The sequence below is a fragment of the Canis lupus genome, chromosome 11, assembly GCF_003254725.2.
Source record: "Canis lupus dingo isolate Sandy chromosome 11, ASM325472v2, whole genome shotgun sequence".
NCBI lineage: Eukaryota > Metazoa > Chordata > Mammalia > Carnivora > Canidae > Canis > Canis lupus.
Genome location: NC_064253.1, coordinates 53,377,601 through 53,393,613, shown reverse-complemented (window position 1 = coordinate 53,393,613; position 16,013 = coordinate 53,377,601). Strand labels below are relative to the sequence as shown.

General features: G+C 41.7%; 1 protein-coding gene across 6 annotated transcripts in view; it reads right to left on the bottom strand.

Moving 5' to 3' along the window:
• Positions 1-16,013, bottom strand: part of FRMPD1 (FERM and PDZ domain containing 1) — a 150,124-nt gene that overhangs the window by 122,231 nt on the left and 11,880 nt on the right. For 2 of the 6 annotated variants that reach the window (XM_049116280.1, XM_025432228.3), the window contains exon 1: positions 9,461-9,636. The exons of the other annotated variants lie outside the window; for them this stretch is intronic. The gene's annotated coding sequence lies outside the window, so the exon portion shown is untranslated. Of the gene's footprint in view, positions 1-9,460; positions 9,637-16,013 lie in introns of those variants that run through there. 6 annotated transcript variants of the gene reach the window in all.

Here is a 16,013-nt window from a genome sequence, read left to right as displayed (position 1 = left end):
CTTTAGCACCTAACACGGGTCTACTGTGGTTAGACCTTAAAATCATTTGAATAAGTTGAACAACCTGGAAAATGTATGTTGAATGTCATGTATGGGATGCTGCATATGAAAATATCTGCATATTTGCCTATTTTGTATGACTGTCTCTTAATATGAATACATACTATTTCATTTAAAAAATCTCTCTTAAAAAAATCTATTTGGGGAAAGTGATACCACACACATAAGCATCTTAAAACAACAACAACAAAACAAACTAGCAATGCCACAACTGAACAGGGTCCTAGTAGAGGTTTCTGAAGGGCAAGTGGATGCATGCAGCTTTGAAATATTCTACTTTTTCTCATTTCCTATCAGCCCCATCCTTTCCCTGCATCCAATTTTGTTTAATGAGGCTACTGCAATGTATTTATTTTGGGGTGATTGAATTTAGAAAGACATTCATCTCACACACAATTGCTGCCACAAGCTGAATGGCTGAATCATAACAGGGATGATGGCATTAATCCGAGGACAGCTGTTTCTTATCATTTCGAACACACAGAAAAAGCTCAGGCCAGGCGAGAGTCTTGCTTCAGTTGCAAGATGGGACTGATAGGGTCAGAAGCAGAATGCTTTTGGGCAGGTGAAAGTAGACAAGGAGAAAGAAGAAATGCCCTGTGAGGGACTAACCCTTTGATTTTTAGCATTTTGTCTGTCTGATGTATGAGAGCTGCTTCTAGCCCTTTGGGATACTAAAGAATTCCAGGCATAAGGAGATAATTTGATAAGGACAGCAGAGGACTCTGCGTGGTAACTAACCTTTTAAGAAGCACTTACAAGTTTGTTGTCAGGAGTTAGAGCTATTAAGAGTAACAATACTGATAACAATACTAGCTCTCATCAGAATGGTACATTATCATTTACAACCTGCTTTCACATTTACTCTCTCAGGCAAGGGTAGCTGCCCAGGTGCCCAGAGCTCAGGGTCACATCAAGGATGGTTCCCAAGGAGCTGGGATGCCCCTTCCCAAAGAAACCTCCTAGGACACTTGTCTGTGGCAGATGCCCAAAATCCACCATGAAGGCATTCCTTCTTTGAGCTCACTTTTACTGTTAAAGCAAAACTGTTCCTGGAAATAAGCATACAACCAATTCTGTAACTCATTTACACCTGAGTACGAATGCACGCTCAGCACCTTCTCTGCAGAACAGCTGGCCAAGGTTTTAAGCAGGTCACCGAAGTACTAGGAATAAAAGGAGGTTAGGGCCCTAACAAATAGACATTGCTGACACTCCACTTGCTACAGCTTTTGAGGTAACAGGAAACAGAGTGGTATTAATTTCAACATGGGATCTTAATATAGCTAAGAGCTACAGAATAATCTACCACTTAACAATTGCATGCCTTCCAAAAGTAATAAAATGTTACGAGAATTCAATTTTTTATTTTTTATTTTTATTTTATTTTATTTATTTATTTATTTATTCATGAGACACACAGAGAGGCAGATACATAGGCAGAGGGGGAAGAAGGCTCCCTGTGGTAAGCCCAACATGGGACTGGATCCCAGGACCCCAGGATCATGCCCTGAGCCGAAGACCAACCCTCAACCATTAAGCCACCCAGGCATCCCAAGAATTCCATTTTTTTAAAGGCCTAAATTTGAAATCACAGGGCAACCTAATATAAATAAACACTCATATATTCATTCTGTAGCCAGTAAGCTAAACAACCCAAACTCATGGAATACAATGAAAACACTATTTTTAATCTCCTGCCTTTTAAACTTACCAGAGGTGAAATGGGGAGAGAGTTTCATTCCCCTGCCACTAGACAGAAACTCAAGCATGCCCCCTGTGGTTGGGCAGTTCCTCCTAAGTAGCCAAAAGTCCTTCCTTCACTTAAAAGGAAGGAACACAGTTTCAATTCAGTAAATTAAAATATCCATATCCGCGTAGTAATAGAAACTTCTAATCTCATTCAAGGGGCTTTTGGCAGGTGAGAAACCAGGGTATGAATCTTCTCTTTCCTTCTTAATACTCCCAGCTTGCTAACTGGGGTTTTAAACCCCCTCCTGGAGAAAGAGAGGAGAGTGAAGGTGGCAGAGAGTGTTTGTTTGATGGGGACCCTGGTGACATGGTACCACACTCTCCAGGGCTAGCAGTTGTCTAGAACTGACTTTCTCCTATATGGTATTACTGTGAGTTCCTCCAAGCCCTGCCCCCCAACCTAGGTGCTCTCACTTGAGGATTCTTTAATTAACCAAAACAATCCATTCAGACAGGAGTTCCTGCCCCAGGAGGCCCTAGCGAGCATTCCTCATCCAGCTTCTCAGCTGGATCTACGGACACCCTATTAAACAGATCTTAGGTGCTTCACAGCCAGGCTCTCCCTTGCAAGGGCCCATATCTGTTCCTGGGAACATTCTTTGACCTAACAAATTCTAGGAGTACTGGCCAATCAGGAAGTAGCAGCAACCTCCTTTGCTCCACTGCCAAAGCAATAGCCTGGCTTGTTTTTTTTTTTTTTTTTTTTTTTCTGTAAATTTTCAGAGCAGGATTCAGACTCAGTGCCCTGGGCCTCTAACAGCAGGATGCAGCTCAAACTCTGAGTGGTCCTGTTGAGGCCAGGTAAGATAAGATGGGCATCCACATCCCTTACTTCCTGAGTCCAGGAGTGGTACTTAGCACGCTCACTGCTCCCTCCAAAGAAATTCTCTTCAAAAGCCTCAACAAGGGGCACCTGGGTGGTTCAGTCAACGAGGCATCTGCCTTTGGCTCAGGTGGTGGTCCTGGGATGGAGTCCCATGTTGGGCTCTCTGATCTGCTCATGGGGAAGTCTGCTTCTCCCTCTGCACACCCCTCCCCAGTTAACTCTCTCTCTCTCAAACAAATAAATCTTTTTAAAAAATAAGCCTCAGGAGCACCTAGGTGGTTCAGTTGTTTAAGTGTCTGCCTTCAGCTCAGGTCATGATCTCAGGGGCCTGGGATGGAGCCCCACATCAGGCTCCCTGCTCAGTGGGGAGTCTGCTTCTCCCTCTCCCTCTGCCTTCCACTCCCCCTGTTGTGCTCTAACAACTAAATAAAAAATCTTTAAAAAAAATAAAAAATTAATTTAAAAAAATTAAGATATAATGGTATCTTCTGACCTTTGACGTGAGAACCTGAGTCATATAACCATTCTTTGCTAAATCCTTTGTGCAGATTCTTCTGGGTGGTCTGTCCCTCAATTTGGCTATCTGATAGCTAGTGTGTCTTGATTCTCTGTGGGAACTTAGAATCTAACCCTCCTGTACAACAAACTCATGTATTTGGCCAACAGTTATTGAAGGTCTACCTTAATGTAGACTGTTTCTGTTACCTCTTTTCTCTTCCTCATTTGTTCTATTCTTTACCTTCCTGCTATCCAATGTTATGATGAAGAATCAATCATTCCCTCTCTCTACAGATTTCCAGCTGTCATTGTAGACATGTGTGAAAAAAGTTTTTCACTCTCTGTACCAAAGTGGAAAACAAGCAGACTAAGAAAACATAAAATAAAAACCTACAGTAAATAATGAAAATATTGGATATCAAATTATCCTCCTAGCATAGTAACTTTTTGAACCCAAAGCTTAGGATGTTGTCTATTTGAATTTGGGTTCTTCAAAGTTCAAGTTGCAAAGTTCTTGCAAAGCTTTTGCAAACACAAGCCTTAAAAATGTTTTAGTAAAGGAGGTGCTTTATCATGTATTCCCAATATATAGAGCCAGGGGTAGTAGGAAACAAGCTGAGAATAATCAGGGCCAGTAAGGAATTTAGTTATTGCTAAAAAAAAAAAACAAAAAAAACCAACCATATTTCCTATAGCATATAAACACAGGCATATGGACAGGATAAAATAAAAGCAGGAGTTGAAAGGAATACCAAGAACTCTAAAACTGCTCTATCAGACAATTGGAACATCTAACAGGATTTCTGAAATATCATATAACAGTTGTCTACTTCACTAAGCCCTTAAATCCTTAACCTAAATAGTTTTTTGTTTGTTTGTTTGTTTTTTAATAATCATGATGATCGATAGCTACCATTTACTTAGGGCTGTTTCTATGCTGGGTGCTGAACTAAGTTATTTATGGCATGTGATATTTTCACAACAGTCCTGTGGGAGAAAAAATACTATATATTCCCATTTTATAGATGAGGAAAACGAGCCTCAGGAATTAAGGCACTTGTCTTGAGTGGTGAATATGCTAGTTATGCTTGGCTGGCAGTCATGCCAGAGCCATATCTCCCTCCACTATGCTATGATGATCTGGCATAGGGGCAGATTCAAGTGAGGGTTCCATTCCTAATGTTGCCTATCTGTGTAGAAGCAAGGGAAAAGGAATTTCATCTTCATTTAGAAGCCTTTGATTTTTTTTTTTTAAAAAGCTACCATAAGTGGCCATTGGGCTGGTCTTTGCTAGTGAAATCAGCAATCACAATGACCCCTCTGTTGCAGAATAGGAATGGAGTGCGGGAAAAAAAAAAAAAAAAAAAAAAAAGGAATGGAGTGTGGCTGCCAAATGCCTCCTAATTGTCTTTATTGAGGAATGTATCAGCACCAATTCCAGGATGTGAAGTGAGGGAGAGGGTGAAGTGGGGGGAGAGGATCTGGGAATATAAGGCTTTTTTCTTATTACTCAGTGTCAGCACCTACAGAAAGCCATATGCAGCAAGGGAGCACCTTCATTATATCAAGCTAATCTACCCAGACAATATGGCAGGATCCCCACATAGGACTGTACCTCTTTGGTTTCAGTTTTCTGTAGCCTTCACCCTGTCCCATCTCTACATGAATAAACCTTCCCTGCCCTCCCTTCCACCCTCTTTTTCCTCCCCGCTGACAAATAATTGTTGAGCACCTACTAAATGCCAAGCACTGGATTTGATACAAGGCTAATAACAAAGATTAAGGCTTGGTCCCTCAAGGATCTTATAGTCTAGTAAATAAGTCAGACAAATTAGCATACAATTACAGTACTAGTTTATGAATACCACAGTTGGGGACAGGAACAAGAGGGACACAGCCAAGAGGAGGAAAAATCAGGGAAGGTTGACAGGAAAAAAACAAAACCTTTTCTGGTCTTTCCTGTTTGGATATATTTCATCCCCATTCCAGCCCAAATTTTGTCCCACCTTAGAGCTCTGGCAGAGAACCCTGTGGTGTTTTTGGCTTCTATCAGTCACTTCGGGCTGGGTTTATTTCCTCCATTCCGTTCAGTATAATTCACCCCATGTGAGCACTGTCCTAGCCACAATTTGGGGGAGGAGAGTAACAGCCCATTAAAGACCCACTTCCTTGGAGAACATGCAGGAGGAAAACTCTGTGACGTAAGAGAAGGTTAAACCAAATGCGATGGAGGATACCATGGGGATCGATGACATCCCACTAGAGAAGGCCAACATTACAGAATGCTTCAGGAAAGAAGTGGTGTTGAGGGGAGCTTTGAAAAGTGAGCAAGATCTTTATAGTCAGACGAAAAGGAAGGCCTGCTATGCTTTGTAATAAATCAGGGAGGAAAACGGAGAAAGAATGAAGACAGGGTGTTTGAGGGAATTGTAGTAGACCAGTAAGGCTGGCATGTTGCATAAACAGTGGAGGAGAACTGTGTAAGTAGAGAGAAAAACCTTGGGAGACCAAATTGGACCAATCTGTGGGAGCTTTAAATACCAGTAAGGTATTTGCATTTCATGTGCAGGCAGTGGGAAACCACTTTGAGTGGAGAGTGTGTGACCAAATTTGTTTTGTAAGATTGTGGTTGAGGAAAGCTAAGAGATAAGGAGACCAGTTAGGGGGATGACTGCAACAGTCCAAGTGAGAGGGCCTGTAGGGGCTGGTGAGAAGTGGCAGTGGGGATGGAGAACTGATACCCTCAAGTTGGGGACTGAGTGTCACCCATTTGTGTCCCTGTAATGTCCAGCACTGTTCTCTGCCTTAATTAGGTTTTGTAAATATTTCTGAAATAGAACTGCATTAAAGATTCAATTTGAATATATGAATTTATGTATTGCAGGTGTTCTGTTCTTTTTATTTTAATCTTGTCACCTAAGTTGCCCAATTTCAGGTCATAGAAGGCGCCTGCCCAAGGCTCTGTTTATCTTGCATTTTGGGGGGGCACCACAGAGCAGTGATGCCTGATTCGTGGTCCTTAATTAGCTCATGCACTATTTTAATTGGTCTGCAGTTGTCCGGGTGAACAGACCTGATTTCTTCTCTGGAGTCAGCGAGGGCTGCCCCACCCTGTCCTGCCAGCTCTGGCATCTGGAACATCATTAGCTGAGAAGACTCAGGGAGCCTGCTGAGCTCCAAAGCATGCAAAGAATGGGTTCTCACAAGGAATGCTTATGACCAAGGGCTGCTGGGACCCACCTAGGGTAACTCTCCAGTAAACCCAGTCACTTTATGCAGGCACTTCTAAGAAAGGGAGGAGGAGGGTACAGTAGTGGCAAATGTAGGGACCACCTGCGGTGTAACCCTTGAATTCTAGATGAGGTCTGATATTTACATATCAGATGTAAATATTAACATTTAATAGGGATCTATTAAAATGGTTAAGAAGACTCACCTAGAAAGTAAACCACCTCAAGAGATGGCTTAGAATTATAGAATTAATGAGACTGCAGGGTCTCCCAAATCCAAAGAAGGAGTCAGATTGGACTGAGACCAAGACCTCAATTTAATCAAAAGACCATGGCTAATTTTATTGAGCATTTACTATGTACCAAACACTCTTCTAAGCACTCTCGTTATAATAATATATTTAATGCTCACAATGACTCTATAATGTGAGTACTACTATTATCCTTATTTTACAAGCGAGTAAACAGACATGGTGGGGGTAAGACTCGCCCCAAGTTACACAGCCGGCAAGTGGTAGTCTGAATTTGGATCTGGCAGTCCAGGTCTAGCATGCATCACTTTCTGCTTTTGTCTCTTGTTCTCATTACTCTGACCAGCAGGAACAGAAGACCTAAGAAGCCTGAACTGTGACATCTTCTGAGACATGAATGTATTGAGGGTCAGTATGACACAAAGAGAAAAACTTGCTCTTGCATCTAAACAGACCTGCCTTAGAACCCCATTTCCACTGTATATTAGTGACTGACCTGGGGCAATTTACTTAACCTCTAAGGGTTACAGTTTCTTGGGTGTAGAGTAGAGCCAATACAATCTTCAGCTTGTTATGAGCAAAATAATGTATCTAATCCCTAGCCTGGCACAGTGTGGGTGCTCATTAAGAGTCATCATAGGAAAAAAAAAAAAGAGTCATCATAGGGCAGCCCGGGTGGCTCAGCGGTTTAGCGCCGCCTTTGGCCCTGGCCATGATCCTGGAGACCACGAATCGAGTCCCGCGTCGGGCTCCCTGCATGGAGCCTGCTTCTCCCTCTGCCTGTGTCTCTGTCTCTCTCTTTCTCTCTCTCCTCTCTCTGTGTATTCTCATGAATAAATAAATAAAATCTTTTAAAAAAAAGCGTCATCATAAAGAGAGGTAGGCTCTGTGAAATCTGGGACGAGAAAGCAAAGAGTAAGAATGTATATTTTCCTTGTATATCCAGCAGTGCTTAGAGGAAAGAATGTTTTGATTCTAGAAAGGCTGAGAGGGGCCATTTACCCTTCCCTGCAGTTTGGTGGCAATATCACTCAGGATACCAGCTTTCTCTATCCGAGTTCTGGACTCACTGATGGCCATTCCAGTCTGATTGGGTCTTTGTTCCTACTGCTCCTGCCAGCTCTGCCCAAAGGGGTCCATCTAACCCCACTGTTCTGCTTCCTTGAAGTAGGGATGGGATTGGGCATGTCTATTGCTAATCAAGTCCTAGATCTGATACTAAAATCCTCAGTCATTGTTTTCATCCTAAGCCTCAACACCTGACTTCTTTGCCTGACCTTCAAGTGAATAAACAATAGTATTATTTGAATGTTCTTTTCAGTGCAGGTGCCATTTAAAAGAAGGTTCTCTTCTCTTGGTGAAACAGCAGGATTACACAAAAATAATCTGAGGTCTGAACTCTGTCTCTGCCTCTTAGTAAGTATGTAGTAAGTATGTGACTATGAGCAACTCCAATCTCTGCCCTAGTTACCTCAAGAGTTCTTAGAATGATTGAATAAAATAACAGATGTTAACATGTGTTTTGATTGCAATGAAACACATGAATAGAATGGCAGGGGCCATTATCACTGAGGTTATATCTAATTGGTGAAATTCTGACAATGTTAAATAAGATTTTCTAAGCCATCTGGGGCTTAGGGTGCCCTAGAATCTCAATGCTGGCAAGTGTTGTAGTACTAGGGGCAACCCTGAGTGATCCTGAAAGAATTAGAAATGAGATTGTCCTTTGAGAGTTTAATGAGGACACCAACACATAATTGATTACAGCAGAGATTTGCTAAGTCACCTTAAAGAAACAGAATGGTTCTCAGACCATGAGAACTTGATAAAATCTGATTGAAAGTATGAAAGAAAGAAAGAAAGAAAGAAAGAAAGAAAGAAAGAAAGAGAGAGAGAGAGAGAGAGAGAGAGAGAGAAAGAAGAAGAAAGAAAGAAAGAAAGAAAGAAAGAAAGAAAGAAAGAAAGAAAGAAAGAAAGAATGAATACAGGGGTACCTGGGTGGCTCAGTGGTTGTCTGCCTTTGGTTCAGGGTATGATCCTGGGGTATGATCAAGTTCTGCCTCAGCCTTCCCATGGGGAGCCTGCTTCTCCCTCTGCCTATGTCTCTGCCTCTCTGTCTCTCTCATGAATAAATAAATAAAATCTTTTTTAAAAAAAAGTATTAATACAGCTGAAGAAGGAAAGCACCAGTCAAAAGAGATATTGACTAATCATGAAAACACAAGGAAAGGAGGTCAGATAAGCAAACCTTGGCATTACCCATCTAATACCAGACAGGGCAGAGGGGCTTTGGTTAAGAAAGTGACCCAGGTAATTCTGGTGACAAGCATCTTCCTACTATAGAGGTCTAGGTCAGATGTCTCTAAATATACTTTTAATGATTTCCCCTTGCCCTAACTGTAAGCTTATCAAGCAATCTGATTTGAGTTTGATTTCCCATGTAGATCCACCTACAGGAAATGAATACATTAGCCATTGGACTTGGGCATCCTTTGGTAATTATATTTCTTATTGTGAGTTAATAAATTATATTATATATATAAATTTATATATATATATATAAATAATTATAATATGGCTTCTTCTACAGCCTGCTTACAGGGCCAGAATGCTCTTGTCATAGGACTTGAGCATTTTAAACCTTCAGCAATTGTAGTTTACCTTGTAAATCACTAAATTAGCATTCTAGATTATATACAACAGTGTTGTGAGCTTAGATCTACCCTTGAATGCTTCCATATCAGATTTCTGAGCCTAATTGGCAGAGGACCAGAACATGGACCCTTCGAGTTCAATGAGGTAATACCCTACAATAAAGACCTTTAGGGAGACAGCCAGCTAACCTTCTCTTGGAGTAATCCTCTCCTTGTCATTGCTTGACACCATTTCTTTTTGGAACACTGCAGAAGGAACTGACATCACCACCACCACACCATACAAGTATTCCTTTATGGCAAAGCCTAATAGCAGATAAATAAGTCCAAATACTTTATCCTGCCTATCTCATTGAGACCCTGGGATGCCTCCCCATGTTCTGTCCCATTATTCCCTACATGCACTCTAAATTCCAAACTTAATATCCTTGCTCATGCTATCCATCTCTGGCTGGAACAACTTCTTTTCCTCAGCTCCACAGATCAAATCCCATCTTCAATTCAAGACTCAGGTCCTGTGCCCTCTCTTCCATAATCACTTCAATAATTGCAGGTCCATCTCTAAAGTCCCATAGCTCATTTCCTGTTCAATCCCACTTTCTATCTTATGTTAGAATTCTGCAGTAAGAGTGAGGTCTCCAAGAATTCCAGAAAGAAAACTCATCTCTTAGAGTGTTCTTTGCTTATAGGAAAATCTTCCTGGGAAATCAAATTCATTCAGTCTTTCATTAACTTATTCACTCATTTAACAAGTATTTACTAAGTGCCTCGGTGTGCTAGTTAGTGGGATATGGTGGTGAATAAGACTGACAGGGTTTCTACCCTCATGCAGCTTCCCATCCAGTGGGGAAGATGGACACTAAGAAACCATAAATCAAAGCTGTGATAAGTGCTATGAAGAAGTACAGGAGCGCCTGGGTAGCTCAATTGGTTAAGCATCTGCCTTCAGCTCAGGTCATGATCTCAGAGCCCAGGGATGGAGCTCCATGTCAGACTCCCTGCTCAGTGGGCAATCTGCTTCTCTCTCTCCCTCTGCCCCTCCCTCCTGCTTGTGTGCACACTCTCTCCCTCTCTCTCAAATAAATAAAATATGTTAAAAAAAAAAAAGGAGAAATACATAGTGCTGTGAAAGTGCAGAGGAAGTTTTTTTGGGAAAGTTAAACTTAAGTCAAAATCTGAGCTGGGACTTGGCCAGAAGAAGAGGAAGGGGGATGGTTGAAAGAATAAATTGAATGATTTCAGTGGCCAATGTCACTGAGTTGCGACAGACTCATGTCTTCAGTCCCTGGTTGATTATCCTGTCTTTAGATAATGCTAGGAACAAATTCACAGATATTTTTCCTCTGACCTTCTGTCTTCTAGCTCCAGGCAGACCATGCCCTTTATACCAACAGTATTCCCAGTCACCAACATATGATCTCATATGTTGTATTTAACCTTTCTTAGTCACAATTATGTCCCCACTCCCTGACTGATTTGTTTCATGTTAACTTCTTCTAATTTCATTCTCAAAGGGTAACATTAATTTCATGCTTTAGGGGTTCTTATTGTCAATATCATCTACCATGTGAAGAAACCAAACCTTTGCTTTGTTCATTGCTGTATTCCCAGTGTGAAGATGCCTGGATGAATGGATGGATGGTTGGTTGGATTGATCTACCTTCCTTCTTACACCAGAAGCTCTCTAAGAGCATGGTTCTTGCCTAGTTCCTAATTGGGTTCCTCCGGCACTTAAAACAATGCCATGCACATGGCAGGTAATCAATTTGCTTGAGCTTTGCTTGATTTTTTCCTTAACTAGATAGAATTCCCTGCTTTTTTAGGCAGCTAGTTCTGCAGTTGAACTGCTCTAGCTATTAAAGTTCCTTCCACTCTTGGGCTAACATTTGCCTCCTCACTGGTCCTAATTCTGCCCTCTGGGCCCATGAAGGGTAAATCCACATCCTCTGTCTCATGGCAGCTCTTCTGATGTTAGGACAGTGACCTGGTTCCCTGCAGTTACTTACAAACAAGACATTTCTCCAGCATGAACTCAAGTACTTCAAAATACTTTAGAGTACTCCTAACATACTTCAAAGAAAGTCTCATCCCTCATAAGTCTGTAAGCTGTTCTGCAATCCCACAGAGAGCCACTGTACAAGCAAGTTCTCTCTTAGGGTCAAGAACCCAGGCCGGAACTGATGGTGATAACAACAATTAATGTTTACCTTGCAATTAATTATGATTTACTGGTTCATCCACATAACACCCTTGGGATATAGGTCAGGGTTTCTATGCCTATAAATGGTCAAGGGAATCAAGCCAAAGACAAGGCCCTCAGCATATTTTGTACACATGCTGGGGTCCAGTGGAGGAGAGAATTGCATTGCTAGGGTCTCAGTGGCTCAAGAACCTATATCCAGGCTGATCTACTTGGAAGCATCATTGATTTCTCTCCTTGGCTGACAGAATCACTTTTGGTTCAATTTCATGAATACCAGATCTGTGAAATGCTACAAATTCTAGGATGAGAGGCAAAGGGAGAAGAGGATACAGAAGACAGAAACCAGGGGCTTACTGTACCAGGCTCTACATTAGCCTCTGAGTACTGAAATATGTTGAAAATGTTCCCAAATACAGCACCTTACACACAACTGGCCCAAAGCTTTGCATGCCAGTTTGATACTATTTGAAATAAGAGAACTTTTAGCTGGAGACTCAAACATCTTTTTGTTACACGTAGATTTCATCGCAGTGGGATTTATCCCAAATCCACTTTGAACTAATACACTTGGGTCATAAAGAGTCTACTAAAATAAGTGCATATATTTAATTTTGTCAATTCCATTGTCTTGCAAACACACAAGACATTCTCAATGACTACTTTAATCAAAGAATCTTTTCCAAATGAATTATGATTTGAATAAATCCCTTCTTTAAATTGGATTTTCAAGAGTGAAACTTCCTCCAATCAGTAATTAAGCTTTTGGGAGATTTTGAATCCTTCAAGAACTTGGTAACAAGCCACATGGGCTCCCCCTAGAAGAACACACAGATTCACATATGAACAAAAGATTTCATAAAATTCAGAGTCTGTAAACTCAAGGTAAAGATCAGAAAAGAAGTTGGCCCCTGATGAGACTCTGTAGCCATTATAAAGTCTTTGATTTCCACTCTGAGTCAGATGGGTAGCTGCTGGAGGATTTTGAACTTTCATTTTAACAGGAACTTTCTGGCTACTGTAAGAAGACTAGACTTGAAATGAGCAAGGGCAGAGGGAGGTCACTGCAATCATCGAGGTGTGAGAGGATGGTAGTTTGAACCAGAGAAGCTGCAATGGAAGAATGAGAAGTAGCCAGATTCTGATATAGTGTGAAGCAACAGGATTTGCTGACCAGATTGGATGTGATGTGTAAGCAGAAGAGATGAGTCAAAGCTGACTCCAAGGGTTTTGGCCCGTGCAACCTGAAGGCTGGAGTTGTCATCACCTGGGATGAGGAAGACTGAAGGGGTATTAGGTTGTTAGAGGCAGGGCAATAAGAGGTGGATATCAGGAGCCACATTTTGGATATTTTGAACTTAAGACACCTTTTAAACATCTGAAAAGAGGTACTGAGTAGACAGTTGGATATCTGATCTGGAATTCTGGAGGTTGGGCTATAATCATATTTACATGTGAAATTGAAGTAATAATACAATAATGCCTACATAAGAGTACTTACTATGGGGAGGATGAAACAAGACAATGCATGTAAAGCTCTCAGTGCAGTACCTGGCAAACAATATGCCCTTGATATCGTTTAACTATTATTTTAATGGAAACCTAAACTCTCTGTCAGTATTTCTATCATTACTATAAAGTTGTGAGTGTGGTTATTTTTAAGATTGATCACTGTCTCTTGTGTCAGTTCTTGGGTGATTTACAGAAGAGTCTTGAGCCATGGCAGTGCTGTTGGAATTGGTCTCTAGCCCCCAGAGTTTAAAATGTGGAAGGCTTTTGCATGCATTCAATAGTCTTTCTAGGTAGGTTAAGGTCACATTTCTTAAATAGTATGTTAATCAACTCAGAATTTATTTCAAGTTTCAGGGAGTGTCTGATGCAGAGAATGAAGCAGTTTATCAGGAGAAATTGGAGACCAGCAAGGATCCTTCAGGGAAAACATTCCCAGCCCATTCTGTGGCCCCTGTGATATAGGAGGTGTAAGTGGAAGGACCCATAAGAAATGACTCCTTACCATGTCTTGACTTCAGTAGCTACAGATGGAATCATTGGCCACAAGTTCATCTGGCTCCTTTCAACATTGATTCACAAAGGCCACAACTCAGGTCTTCCTGAAACAGCAAGCTTCTTAGAGGAACTTTCTTGGAGAAGCACACTCTTACTATCTTGTATTAATTTATTCAGTGATCTTTAGCTGTTTTATATTGAGAAAGTAGAAACAGAGCTGGTGTGGTTTTATTACACACTTCTAGATCTTTGAAGCAATGAGTTTCTGGCATCAAAACCTAAGCAATGTCTGAGGTTTCTCATTCCTTTTATATCTCTTTGAATTTTAACTATAAAATCCTTGACCCTGTAATTCTCTTCAATGTCAATGACAGAGCTAAGGCTCCATAATTGTCTATTAATAATCTGCCTAATCTCCATCTGTATCCAAAGGAAAGAGATGATGAAGAGGTTCAAACAGTCCAAAAATGCGTCTGTAACAAATAGGTGACTAAGGTCACGTACAATGATAGATTTTGCTTGGTGGATTTAGCAACAGCAGCACACCATCCCAGATGGGGTAGATGCGTTGTTGAGAGGAGAGAGAGAAAAGGACACAAAAGACAGGCTCTTTCCCTGAATCTTTGTTTTCTTCCATCTGTAAACAAGGCCACATAAACTGAGTTGATTGCTGCTAATGAGCAGAGTAATGCTCAATTAAACTCCATGAAACACCAATTTCATTCCTCTCCCTGATCCTTTTGCAAGTTTCTAATAATTGCTACATTCATTATGACCAGGCTTCAAGTGGATCTCCAGGGGTGGCTCCACATGAGAAAATAACTCTTCTCCCTCCTGTCTCCCATCCCAGGAGTCAGGAGAGGACACTTCGGAGACTAATACTTTGGGGTCCCATAGTCCAGCAGGACATGTGCATTCCCTCCAGACACCCCACCACAGCCTTTCTCTGGGTGTGTGTCCCAGAACTCTCGGTGCAGGAGAGCTAAAAGGTCCAAGAACTGGTGACTCTAACCTGAGCCAGTCCAGTTGATCTGTGGAAAGAACTGAATGAATTTGTACCCTGTGTCTGTTTTTCTATTTTATTTTTATTTTTTTAAAAGATTTTATTTATTTATTCATGAGAGACCAGAGAGAGAGGCAGAGACATAGGCAGAGAGAGAAGCAGACTCCTCGTAGGGAGCCCAATGCGGGACTTGATCCCCAGACCCGGGATCACGCCCTGAGCCAAAGGCAGATGCTCAACCGCTGAGCCACCCAGGTGTCCCTGTTTCTTATTAATTATTTTAAGTAAATTTTGGTTTTATATTTTTCCAGCCAAGCTAAGGAGGAAAAGGAAAGACTTTTGTCCATATCCAGGCATGGTGGTGACAGAGGAAAAAGCTTTCTAGCAAGAGGTGTTTATGCCCCAAAATCTTTTGGGCTTAAACTTCAGAACTCAGGTTCACCAGAATAATACAGGGCTTTTTTTGTGCCTGGACAGTGTGACCATAAAATTTATCATCCAAATCAGGATACTTTTCCAAGTGAAACAAGGCAATATAAACAATGCCACCAGTATAACAGTATAATAAGCATAAACTGGTGCTTTCCAGGCAACCAGACAACATTTTGATCACCAAATGAATCCTGGCCTATCTAATTCTCTCCTTCATTCAAGAGAACTGACCTGAAAGAAGTTTCCACAGCTGCAAATAAATACCCTTGCCTTCCTACTGGGATAAGTAGGTCCTTGAGTTTTATGAATATGGGAACAGATTTCTTTCTTTTTACTTATTCAACAATTGTTCTAGCCATTTTAATTGCAGAGTCCTTTCACAAGTTCTGTCTACCCAGTCTTGCCACCAGTTAGCCCCCACATCCTTGATCCAGAAAGTTCATCCAGGAGTCTGAAAATTATACAGCCTGTCTCCTTAATTCAGTTAGTGGACACTGGGCTGAACATATAAAATCCCACTGAGAGAAATAGTATGTTTTAGAATTAGTTTTGTCTGGCCCTACAAAATAGGACAGGGATCATAAGGCAGTTTGGGGGGTTCCTATCAGAGGCAGCCCTTCCCAGTGTCAAATGGGGCTCCTCCAGGGCACAGAATGTGCGTGACCCAACCCTATATCTACAGTGGCTATTGCCCAGCACAGGGGCTTGTGCAGAGTGAGTTCTCAGCCATGCTATGGAATGACAGGGCTGCTTTCCCACACCCCTGAGTCCCAGGCTTCAGAGTGCCCATGGTTTTCTTCTCTCTTCCTGTGCAGGAAGGGGAAGTCCTGCCCATGATTCCATGCCAGCTGGGTTTCTGCTGCCAGCCCTCAAGTACTGGCTAGCATTCTGCTTTCTCAGTACTGTGTTGAGCCAAAGAGGGCCTCCCAAAGACTCCAGGTACCAGGTTTGGGCACAGGCTAAGTCCACTTGGTTCCATTCAGTTCGGGAACACTCAACAAAGCCCATTACCTTCTCAGCCCCAGGATGGATGCTAGAGACACAGAATTAGAGACACATGCAACCTTGAAAGACTGTATGTGCACCAGGGCATGAGTGGT